The sequence below is a fragment of the Plectropomus leopardus genome, chromosome 16, assembly GCF_026936395.1.
Source record: "Plectropomus leopardus strain MGB_pleo_1.0 chromosome 16, ASM2693639v1, whole genome shotgun sequence".
In the NCBI taxonomy this organism is placed as follows: domain Eukaryota; kingdom Metazoa; phylum Chordata; class Actinopteri; order Perciformes; family Serranidae; genus Plectropomus; species Plectropomus leopardus.
The window spans coordinates 6,869,644-6,882,884 of NC_142191.1; the positions used below are offsets into that span (position 1 = coordinate 6,869,644).

General features: G+C 41.1%; 1 long non-coding RNA gene across 1 annotated transcript; it reads right to left on the reverse strand.

Annotated features, from left to right (window-relative positions):
- Positions 1-4,442: 4,442 nt before the first annotated feature.
- LOC148186804 (uncharacterized) lies at positions 4,443-13,033 on the reverse strand. The gene is made up of 4 exons (XR_015779217.1): positions 12,713-13,033; positions 9,626-9,722; positions 9,430-9,490; positions 4,443-4,792 (listed from the first exon to the last, which is right to left on the reverse strand). It is a non-coding gene; the product is annotated as an uncharacterized LOC148186804 (long non-coding RNA).
- Positions 13,034-13,241: the final 208 nt, after the last annotated feature.

Sequence of the window (13,241 nt, forward strand, 5' to 3'; positions counted from 1 at the left end):
GAACCATTTGTTATGCAGGTTCATGAGATCAAGTGGGTGTTTGTCATTCCCAAGCACACTCCTTCACAGTGGTTGGCCGCCTGTCTCCCTGCGATACCACAGTGAGGAGAAAACAGCATGACACGGACCATGGTCGCCTGCCTCCCAGAAAAGGAATGTACAGGGGCCACCTCTCATATGTTTCTCTGATTTGCTCCAATGTTACATTGATTTCCTGGCAAGATGGTCAGGCAGACAGTATTTGCTACAGCAGTTTGATTTCGCTGTCAGTCATGCAGCAGTTGCTCGTGCTCTGCTGGAGATAAAAGAGATGCACACTGGAAAAAAAAAGGGGGGGGGCACATCGACAGTCGCAGCAGGCACAAGTGTGACCCCACAAATAGTGATGAGGTCATTACAGCCGACACAGCCGGAGCCGGAGCCTGGAGGCTGTGCTGCAGTAAAACAGAAGAGAGTACAGCATGTTCTCCAGAAAGGCCAGAGGTCAGGACGTGCTGGTCCCCATGCTTGTCCCCAGCGGTAGATACAGAGGACGGGGAGCCGGTGACATCACACAGGGCCCACTCGCAGTGATTCACAGACACTAATTATGGTTTCAACCTCCTGCTCTCGCTCAGTTTGACTCCTCTCCACCTCACTGCTGACATTTCCACCTGCGACATTTTGACAATCTCTCTCAAATCTCTCGTTCTCGCTTGCTTGAACTTTTTTTCTCACCTTTCTCTCTCTCTCTGTGTGTGTGTGTGTGTGTGTCTCTTGCACACACCATTATGTATGTATGCAATTATTTAAAAAAAATTTCACAGATATAAAGAGCGTTCACTTGTAAAAATGCACCATTTCTGCAGCAGAGAGGCACAAATACTTTTCACTTACTGCATGATTAGATCAAAAAGACTAGGGTCTGTGGCATTTGCCTTTGCTCAAGAAGCAGAACACCTACAACTACCAGAATGCACTGCACCATACCAGACCTCATATAATAATACTGGGTGATGCATACTTGTTTGATTGACACACTGGTGGCTGGCTGGTAACAAACTGTCTTTTATTATAGTCAACTGAAAAGCTAAAAAATGCCCTGCTAATGCAAGACATTTGTATGTTGAGTGGTTGTTGTTCTTTTGGGGTTTTTTAAGGACAAAGAATATTATTTTTAAAATTGTCATAATTTTATATTTAAAATTATTGTATAGAATTATTATGATTTTTAAGGTTTGTTTGTTACTTTTTTGTTGTTTTTTGGGATTTTGTTTTTTCATTTGTTTGGGGGTTTTTTGGGGCTAATTTTCACATAATTTTCTTGTACTTTTTCTGATTTCTTGCTAATTTTTCAGTCATATCTTAAGTTGCTCATTGCCTTCTTCCCATGTTTTTCACAGAAATCGAGCCATTTCCCCGGGTTTCCAAGGGTTACGTGTTACAGCAAAGTGAGTATTCTGTTACCTTTGTGTTGTCCCTTTTCTCTGCTTTGCTCTCTCACTTTCTCTCCTTGTCCTCTTCAAAAACACATTTTTAGTTCCTGTAAGAGCAGAGAAGCAATTGTGAAACTACAGGAAATGGACTTAATGGTGATAAATCGCCGCCACTTGACTATAAAAAAACATGTGCCGGGGTAAATCAAGGTCTTCCGTTGGTCGGGTCTATTGGTATCCTGTTAAGGGATGATTCACCCCACATCCACTTTGAAACAGGTGAATAGAAAGCGGTGGCGGGGTTACATGGTGAAAGCAAGATGTGGAAGGATGAGACGGAGAGAAGCGGGGACTACAAACTTTGTGAAAAGAGGTTTATATATAGAAAGAGGAAGTAATACCAAGGGTTCGGTCTGCAGCAGCAGTGGGTGGGTTTCTGTTTGTGCTCCCGGTTAGCTCTCAGCTGGCTGATATGAAGGAGCCTTGGCAGAGCAGTCAGCCAGCAGCCAGCACACCTGAGGAGTAAACATGACAGATGCTGATAGACCCTGACACAGACTGATAAGCGCTCTCCCACAATCCCCCAGTGCTGTCCACAGTGGTGCAGAAACCTTATCGTGGCAGTGCACCATGCCAAACCTGCCTTTCCCCTTTACATCGCCACCATCGCAGCCACCTTGCAACTGCGACCACCCTGATAGGCAGGTGCCACAGAGCGATCCACCTCCCAGACTGTGACGTGGGCTTGGCTCACCCTCGGTGGTGCTGGAAATTATACTTGACCACTGCGATTATTCATCTCATCTCGGTAACCAGCGTATTTTATTAACTTCCTGAGGCTTGATTGAGCACCACTCCAAATCCAAGTGTAATGATGTAGAGCGGGCCATCGTGGAAAGAGAAAATGAATGATGAGATGCCAACGTTACACCAGTTATATGTAAATTGGCTAATAAAGATATCTCTCTGTAAAATGATGTGTAGGCCGAGGAAAAAAAATCAAGTCAGACACACAGGCTGGTTACTGTAAGATATTTCTGTGCAAAGAGAGGTTGTGGAAGAAGTAAAAGTGCGCCGAGTCGCTCATGAAAAGATGTAGTGATAGCAGTATTAGTCATAATAACTGTGCATGCAGTCACAGCAGGAATAGTAATAAGAGCAGTAAAACTGAACAACTCTGTCTGCCAGAAATTACTATTGTATATTACTACATTGTTTTCATAATTATGTTGTGGTGAGAACATAATCACTGCCTGGATTATGCTCAGAGACGTTTCTTTGAGGTAATGAAACACTACATTTATACCGTGCTTGATTCGCAGGGGGGTAGTCGGGGTGGATAGATGTGCAGCACTGTGACGTCCAGACTCCTGTCTGCGGTTATGTTAAGGCAACAAAAGCACTTTGGGTACGAAGCCCCTCTGGCAACATTTGATTAAAAAAAATAGAATAATATGTGGCCACACGATAATCAGGCGTGGGCACGAGATAATTATCCCGTGGCCACTACGCTGTTAAAAATTGGGTCAGTTTTTTTTCATTAATAAACAAAAAACGATCATTGATTTAACCATGCAAGTGAATTTATGCACATTCTCTTACAACATGTGCAGTGGGAAGTGCTGCAAACAACATAAATTTAAGCTTTACAAATCTCTCTCTGTCCTCCTGTTTCAGTGCCACAGACAGCTCCATATTACTCCTTTTCATTTAGTATTTCCATCAGTAACATATCCAGCTTCACGTAGACGTAAGCTCTGGCCCCTCATAGCATTATTATTGACATAACATTTGCCATGGCAATAATAAGAAAGGTTTACTCTTGAATATAGAGGTAGACTATAATAACCTTTATTCATAATTAATAAAAAGGCACACACATCACTATCTGGTGGCCACGCCTTATTATCTTGTGGCCACTCATTTTTTATTTTTTATTAATCAAATGTCACCAGATGGGCTTTGGTAAAGGTTAGGGAAAGATCATTACTTCAGTGAAAGAAATACTTCAGAGTTGCAACTCCATTCAGTTTTGAGACATTGTGCCTGGGTTTGAGACCAGATGCTGTTAAGGGATTTGTAAATAAATGAATATTTAACATTATGTTGATAGAGAGTAAGAAGGCTCAAGATGAGGACTGGATTGATGTTATTCATGATATTTGTGTGATGGAGTAACTTAGATTTATTCTTAGACTTCAACAGGATATGTCTTAAAACTGTTGGGCATCTTGGAAAAAAAATATATCCACACTTAGATCAAACTTTACGTGATCTAAGAAGATTAAATTATAGCAACACTTACCCTGAGTTTACATTGAGCTACTTAAGTGTTAAATGTTCATTCTTTTGCTCCTGTTCTTCAGGATTACATCTGTGCAGCCAGACAAAAATTTTACTTATTTAATATGAGCCAAAACAAACAAAAAAATGTTTTTTTGGCATATATTAAACAATAAATTATAAAAGATGTTACCAGTTGAGCCAAAAAAGTTGTTTTGGGCCCATATTAAAAATAATTTTTGGTTAGTGCTGCTTTTCTGCTCTTTTTTTTTTTATCTTTGCCACAACTGCGTGCCTCTTTACATTGTTCACGTTTTTTAAAGGTTGCGCGCTGCTGTTTTTCAACCTTATATGTTGTGAGTGAACACTTTGTTGACATGTTGTTGACCTGACATGTTGACATGCCAGGTACATTAATTTGCAACAATTTACTTGCTATTCCCTAAACCAAACTAAAGATGCTGCTCAGAGCCAAAAGTAGTTCAAAAGATTTTTTTTTTTTTTTTTTTGCATGAGCAGGCTCAGACACCCTCTGGCAAGATAAACTGTCAAGTTTTGGTTGAGCGTTGGACCACAAAGAGTAGGAATGTCCATGTCTGCACCAAAACTATTATCTATCGTCTCCTACCCATTTTTGCAACACACTGAAAATCGAAAAGGCAAAAAGTTTAATGTAAATATCGATTGATTTTCACATAGAAGTCTTTCGTTAATTCCCAAACTAAAATATGGCTTTGGCATCAATCCATATCACCTCTTAACCCTTTGTGTCCCTCACTGGTGCGTGTTAAAATGCTTATAAATTCTATTGGCCTATCTCCATTGATCTCTCTATCTGTTTACACACACACACCTAATCAATCTTAAGCTGCCTCTAACTGATCCCTATCACTCTCAATTACACCAATCAGACTTTGGTCTGCTGATACCCTCCGGCTTCTAAATATGTGGACTCTGCATCATGTTAACTGGTATCGGATCCTCTGGTGGGCGGACAGGCTGGAATCAATGAACGCAGAGAGGATCCCAGTGCAGCGGCAGCACACAGAAGAGAGTTGGCAGGTCGCGCTGCCACAGGCGAACAGACCATGAAACTACAGGGAAAGACATATCAGCACCAAACAACAATGTACTGTACCATCCATTTCTGCATGACTTCTGTGGGCGATAAACCATTTTGCTGCAATCAAGTGATTTAACCTCTTGAAATCCATCAAGTCAATGGAAAAAAATTTAGAATTATTAGTCAAAGGAACATGAAGCGATCCACTGACTTTGATACGAGGAAACCAGAGGTGCCAAACTGCGAACAGATTTCCAGGTTTTAGGACTCATTCCTGGGGTTCTGTGCTGTCTCTCTATAAAATGCTTCAGGAAGGAGTCTTAAACCTGGAAATAAGTTAGCACTTCAGCACTCCCAGTCCCTTGTAACAAAGTCGATGGGTTTTTTTGAATGGGTTTCTGGTTAGAAGCCTGAAATAAGGTCTGTGGTTACCACAAGACTGTCATGTTTTGTTCTACGACATAATATATTGGTAAATACCCCACTTGCAAATTTTAAAGCTGACTTGCTTTTACACAAGTCCAAATGTCTACAATTTAGCACTTAAAACTTTTATTCATTTCATTCTGTACCATAGACTGTATGTAAAGATGGATGATGGCGCCCCCGCTAACCCCCGTGTAAGTGTGGCTAAAATATACAAAATACAGCCACAGCCATCTTGCACTGGTAAAGTCATTCAGAGCCAGAGTCTGCAATAGCGATATGTGCAGTGAAGGAGTTCCTGCCTAAACACCCGTTTAACCAATTGCAAAAATGCTTGCAGAAAATCTCCTTTTTGTGGAATGAAATAACTCATTAAAACCAAACTTATCATAAAAACAAACACTTGAACAAACACCAGGGTGATGAGAACTACTTTCAGCAATAGAAACCATCTTTGGGAAAAAATTATTTGGCGTGTATTTTGAGGTTTTTAGTTTGCCTATGTCCTATTCACTAACATAGAGGGGCGAGCATTATGACCTATACTATAACTAGCCACCAGAGGGCGACTGAGATGTAAATGTATAATTTTGGGGGGACCCTCATGTTGTCCATCTTTATATAAAGTCTATGTTCTGTGCAGAATAATATAGTATAATAGAAAATTTGTGATCAAAATCAGTGTCCCCAGACACTCGGCCCTCCTTGCACATGGTTCCGACCATGGATTTCGTGAAATAAAGGTTTGCACTGTGCAGTATGTTATAGCGTGAAATAATACATACCAAGGGTTTTACGTAACCTCTCATTTAGAGCACTGTTCTTTACAAGAACATGACTCCTGAAATAACAACTTTGAAAAGCTGTTCAGCTGGAAAGACATCCTCGCACAGGTATCCATGAAGGGAGGCATTCACTTCACAAGAACGTAATCAGCAGCGAGGGCTGGAAGATCAAAATGGCAGCTCATGCAGAGACAGTAAAAGGCATTCAACACTGCACGATGAATTTGCATTTTCGATGTGGCACTAACAGCGTCAGTCAAAAAGCTGCTCAACCACAGGACAGAGGTACATGTGGATCTGGAGCATTTTTTTTCTGCAAGTGGGAGACTGGGAAAGTTAGACGACTCGGACGCTGCATTAGGCCTGTTTGTCAAAAAATATTTCCACTCTGCACCATCCTCCATTTCACTCAAGAGGAAAATGGCCCTCTCTGCAATGATGGCATAAGGACTGTGTGTCATATTTAATGCCAGTCATTTTCTGACATGTTGGTCGGTCCGCAGAGATGTTGCGCGTAATAGCCAGAGGCGTAATGGTTATGGTTGGAGTGGGGTTAATAAAAAAATAAGTAAGAAGGGCTGCCTGCTCTCTGTGCCTCCATCTGAGCTGCCGGGTCTTTACACCACTCTCTCTGATCCTCTCTGCCTGCATCGTTCGCACATTCATCCTAAAAAATAGAGCTGCATCTGTCACATTGTTGCTCAGTGACTCGTCCTCCGTCTGAATTACCTCCTTCAAATATTCAAAATTGGGAAAGGGGAGCAAAAAAAAATACGTTTGTTCCAAAAAGTCCTTCCCATTACTCCAAACAGAACCAGTGGAAGTGTTGTCACGAAAACCAGCAGCCACTTTCAACACCCAAACATGCGTGACAGTTCATTCTCTCTGCCGGATTTTTCGAAAGTGTGAGCTGGAGAGACAGCGAGGCCGAGCAGCAGCAGAGTGTGACAGTTGGATGGCGAAGATGTTTCACAACTAGAGGCGCAGTGGAAAGAATTAGCGACTACTAATAAGATCAGTGGGTGGCAGCTGTTCACTCACCATCTTGAACATCTGTTTATCATATCAAACAATTTGGGAATTTACAATTCAGAGGGAGCGATTCTGCAGCAGCACATAGCAAATGTTTACATGTTGAAAAAAATGGTAATCGCATATCGATCCATCATTTCTGCTGCCTCTCCTCCTGTCATCCTCCCCGGCATATCTCTTTAATATGCACTACAATATAAAGCGCATGCAAATCCTGTTAAATATTCACCTCCTCTCAGGCTGTCTCATAAATGTGGGTAATGAAAAATGTTAGCATGGGTCATATTCAGGCCAGGCATTGTGAAATCAAAAGGTTAACATCCAAACCAGTGTACAAAGGAGATTGACAGACGTGGATATGGGCAGACATTTCCATATTGCATAAAGGAGTTATGGCAATGTCTAGTCTTTTGGAGGCATAAAGTCTGAATTCATTCACACCTGCAGCTCGGTGACTATATGCTCCATATGTGCATGACGGTAATGGGGGATTATAGCAAGAGACCACCCAGTAAAGTAAAGTATATGGTGTGATTGCCCAGCCATGACCTGTGCGAGAAATAAATTACAATGCTGACAGAACATCACATCCTCTTAGCCCCGAGGAGAGCTCAAAGACGAGGGTCCTCCGTGACACCATTTCTCTGCGGATTGTTAAATGCCACTATTTGATCTTTTCCATTTATGAGTAATATTTTTTTTCTGACTGCCCCTAAGCACTGTGCTGTGCTAAGCTACATACGGCAGACCAGTGAAATACTGAAAAAGCCACCGACCTCTGCCATCGTATTACGCTTCCTGCGAAGCAGAGTTTCAGGTTGTTTGAACCTGTTTTAAAAGGAGCCGTGCGTAATTTTTAATGGCATCTTGTGGTGAGGATTGTCAACCATAGACTATATATAAAGATGGACAACATGGCAGTTTGCTCAGAGTGTAAGTTTTCCATCTCAATCTCCCCCTGGTGTCTGTCTGCAGTATAGGTCATAAAGCCCGCCCCTCCATATTAGTAAATTTGACATAGGCCAAATTAAAAAGTCAAGGTAAATTTTTTCCCAAAGATGGTTTCTGTCACTAAAAGTTAGTTTTCATCACCCTGTTTTTTGTTCAAATGATCATTTTTATGATAAGTTCGGTTTTAATGACTTATTCAATTATATAAAAAGTGGAATCCCCCCACCGCAGATGTCAGTACTACGCAGAATCTGGCTCTCAATGACATTACAATTGCAATATGGCAACGCCTGTATCTCAGATATTTTAACATCACTTAAGCACAGCAGGGGTAAGTGTGGGCGTGTCATCATCTTTATATACAGACTACGATCCCAACTTGTCACATGTGACTCTGTGACCTTCTGTGTCTACTTATGACATTTTATGTATCCTTCTGCGTCAGCTGTTTACGCTCGGGGATAATGTTATCGTGATGTCAACAAATGCACATGGTGGGATGAAGCAGCACGGTCCTTATGTTTACACAACAGCACGGACTGTCACAATGATTAGGATTAGGCAAAAAATCACTGGTGGTTATGTGTGCAAGAAAAAACACACACACACACACACACACACACACACACACACACACGGGGAAAGAATTACGAATTGGTTGTCTGTCAGCGTGTCATAACAACGTGGTTCTGTCCAAGCCTGTTCACATCTGACACTGTCCAGCCACGTTCCAGTTGTAAGCAAAAGGTGGCTTTTGGCGTCATGCTCGTGCACCAACAGCACTGACAGAGCATCGCTTTTTGAGAAGTTCAGAGTAAGAACAAGCTGTGCTTCCAGATTGCCACCAGCTAAAACTTCTCCTTCAGTGTTCAGAGAGCGCTCAAGGGATGCCACAACATGCGCTCATCCCAAGTTGTCACATATTGCAGCTTTACAGTGGACTTCTGCATCTAAATATTACTTATTAGGTATCCTTCTGTGTCTGCTGCTACTGTGATGTCAACATATGCACATGGTGGGATAATGCTGCACGTGGTTATGTTTAGGCAACACAAGCACATGGCAACCAACACCCAGAGGTCAACAAATGCACAGATGGCATGGATGATTAGGTTTTGGGAAAGGAGGCAAATTATCTGCAGAGGTCTCTTCCTCTCCAAAACAAACAGTCCCAGTAATTTAAACCAGTAAAAAAAAAAAACAGTTTTTCATAACAAATCATTGTTTTTTCAATGCTTTCCAGGCTTGTTGTGGGTAGGCTGCTAGTCCAGCACTTGCTAAAGTGTGATCACATTTTATCTCTAACTTAAGACCCAGACGTTCAGGAGGTTTTTACCAGGAGCTGAGGTCTCTACCGCTCCAAAATATATGGACCAGGTGATTAGAACCAGTAAAAACCCTGAATAAACCATGTCACGTTACAAATCAGCAATCAGACATGCAAATAGCTAAGCACCAGCTAATGTGTTCTTACCTTTTTTCTGATCCACATTTTCAGGAGGTTTTAACCAGGAGCCGTAGAGATCTCTTCCTCCCTAAAGCAAATAGACCTGGCGATTAAAACTAATAAAAACACTGAATAAAGCAGTTTCTTATCACAAATCTGTTTTTTAAATGCTGTTTGGCATGAAGATGGACTGCTAGTCCAGCACCTGCTAATGTGTGTTCACCTTATTTCTCATTCAGACATGCAGGAGGTTTTAATAGAGATGAATTATCCGCAGAGGTCTCTTCCTCTCCAGCACAAATGGGCCTGGCAATTTAAACCTGTAAATAGTTCCATGTTACAAATCAGCGTTTCGTCAGTGCTGTTTGGCTTGTTGTGGACCGGCTGCTAGCCCAGCACCTGCTAATGTATGCTCACCTTTTCTCTGATACCTTGAAATCAATCTAGTAAATTGGTGCGATTTTCTTCCAAAAACATGGAAAAATAGGGCAATGAGCAACTTGCATAGATTGTATAAAGATGGACGATGCCCCCACTTACCCCCATTATGCTTAAGTGAGGCTAAAATATCCCGGATACGGGTGCTGCCATCTTGCAGTGGTGCTAACATGGAGCGGCAGGCTTTATGAGCTATACTGCAGAAAGACACCAGGGGGCGATCAAGATTGTAAAAGTTACACTTTGGGGTAACTGTCATGTTGTCCATCTTTATATGCAGTCAATGATCTAGAGCCAAAGGTTAGTTTGTCCACTCTGGGCTACTGTAGAAACATGGCAGTGCAACTCCCTATGTAAATATAAACAGCTCATTTTAAGGCAATGAAAATACAATAATTCTTAACCTGCTTATTATGTTATTTTCCACTTCGGCCTAATTATCCCCTTAAATCCTACACGCCGGAGTGAACTCAGAGCTTTAACTTTTTTGTGTGTTTTCAAGACAAAGCTGAAAAATGGTGACAAAATGGCACACATTCGTTCTTTCTCCTTCAGCCTCCACTTATTCCCTCAACCAGCCTTGATGACAGCCTCTCTTCCTCCACCACCGACAGCACATACATAAAGACAGTGGGAGATGTCGAACACAGAGCAAAGATCAGGACTATCTGTTTGAACATCTTCTGTGTTCACTCTTTGATTTGTCTTTTTGTTTGGCGAAGGCTGCTCTCCCGCTGTGCCTGCCCTCCGCTGGCTTCTCTTTTCTGCTCCAGCTGTACTCTCCACTTCAAATGGCATGGCGTATTCAATTAGATATGCCCCGAGCTGACAGCCCGATCGAGGCTGCTTCTTACCATTCTGCATCTCTCTCCTTCATTTTTTGCTCTTTTTTTTCCACTGCGACTGGAGAGCTCCTCCCCAGAGAGCAGCACAACACCTCCTGTCACCTCACCTTCAGTGCTCCATGCCTCCTCTCCCTGACACTTCAGGTGTCAGCTGTGGTGCAACACTGCCCCCACAGGTGATTTTAAGTATCATAGCATATCTTCACTGGCTGGTGTGAGAGGAGACTGTGATTTCTTGACTGCATTGTTTGGCTTGTGAGGGTTGGTGTCATAACGTCAGCTGTTAACTATCTACAACTATTGGTACATTTTTTGTTTTTTTAACTTTCATTTTTGGATCATTTTGGCTGTGTTAATGCATATTGCATACATTTTGGCAAAGGTGTGTGCTTTGTTTTTCTCCTTTAGATTTCAGCCTCAGTTCATATAATATGTATATAATACACTGGATAAATGGAAAACTCCCTCTTAACACTGTTGTTACACTTTTTTTTATTACCATTGAAACCCATTAAAACTACTTTTTTATCCCACTGTCATTCCAGCATAAAAGCATGAATCCCATAATACCAGGCTTTCATTCTGTGGTCCTGGATACATTTTTGCAAATTTTACTATTATTGACCAGAGTGGGCAATTTACTTGTATTTTTTAAAATCCTAAAAATGAATAAACATTTGGTAGTTATTATCAGGACTTGGTTGACAAATTTAATGCAGTGAAAGTTGAAAAAAATATTCATATATAGTATTATTATGGCAGTTTTAACAGGGTACATTTTTTGTACCAAATGGGTAATTAGTCAGAAAACTGAAACAGTTAATACAGATATCGTATCACTGATATTAGAAAGTATGCCAGTATATACTGTGTTCCCAGTTTACATGCGTCTGCATGGATGTTATACTGGGGAAGTCAAAATCTGCTTGTAAACTGTCTGTCACTGAAGGTAGTTCTCATCACCCTGTTTGTTCAAGTGATCATTTTTATGATAAGTTTGGTTTTAATGACCTATAAATACTACATAAGGGGTTTTTTGCCATGATTGACACCAATTTATGCATTCGCAATTTGTCAGACCTGTGTTTTGGCCTGAACTCCCTCACCATGGATATCGCTCCTGCATCATGAAGATGGCAGCAGCTGTATCTAAGATATTTTAGCTTCACTTAAGCATAGCGGGGGTAAGTGGGGGTGAGTCATTTTCATATACAGCTTTTTGTTAACCCCCAACGTTAGATACAAAGAGCTAGAAATGTTGACCAATCAGAGCAGATTGAGCTTTTTTCTCCCAGGCGAGGGTCTTTAAAAACCATCAAATCATGCAAACATGTTTGAGTAGACAACTTAAAAGTATGAACCTGAAATAATGTCCTTTTTAAATTTATCCCATTTTTATGCATCATGTAGTCTTCAACAGAGTTTCTATGGCACACATGTCTATCTATCTATTTATAAATGAGAATCATGTGCATCTTATGTCTTTTCATATAAAAACAAACCAATTTGTGCACATGTGCATAGCTTTAAAAGAACAGACTTAAATGCTGAGATCTTCATTGTAAACAATGATCTGTGCACAGATGTTTGTAGATTCCTCTGCATGCACAGTGTAATTTAGGAAATTTAGCACTGTGCCAACCAATACAGAACACACTGAATACCAAAAAGCATTATGCAGCATAATTTTTCCATTAGTCATATTTGGTAAGAAACGCATTTTCATTTCTGGCTCTGCACTTATTACTTCAGCTGTGAAATTACACAGTGAACTAAAAGCTGTAAGTGCAGATCATCAACCGAAATTTTCAAATTATTTCTTATTTCTCAGTCATCCAACAGGTAGAGTCCTGACTGCTCATTTCCAGGTTATATATTACCTGCCTATACTTGTATATATATAGTTTCACGATATTGAAGAGAGGACATCTCTAGGCCAATATCTCTAATACTGTAACTCACACCAAAACACGGTCTTTTGATTTTGCGGTGGAATGAAAAAAAAGGTCAAATTGGGTTTGACTTACCAGCACAGTCTGACACCCCCGGTAGCACAGCCTCAGGTCACTGATGGTGTTTCTGCCATGAAATTTGCTGTAAATATTTATGGTCCTTAGTGGCAGAGCTCTGATTTGTTGACTCTAATATCTTTTCTGCAAAACCACCAGTCAGGTCAAAAGTAATTTCCACTTCTTTAAAAGAAGCTTCACCAAAGCTTCAGAATAAATAAAACAAGTCAGATAAACATTCATGGTACCGACTAATGGAGTTAAACTTTGGTTTTTGTCATCCGTACAGGGTCAAGTGCACCTACAGAGTCACACTAAACACATGATGGGTGTTTTTCACAGCAGATACTTTGACTTGTCCAAGCAGGGGAAGCACAGGTGTAACTAATAACACTAACGATGGCTCTGCTCCATTTAAATGTCCCAGTAAGCTGTGCTGGGGAGCCAAGATGCAGCAGGACCCTGGAACGAGCTCACCTGAATGGAGAGCAGCCATCATTAGTGTTATTAATTACACCTGGTCGCTCCTGACTGTGACATGTCAGCC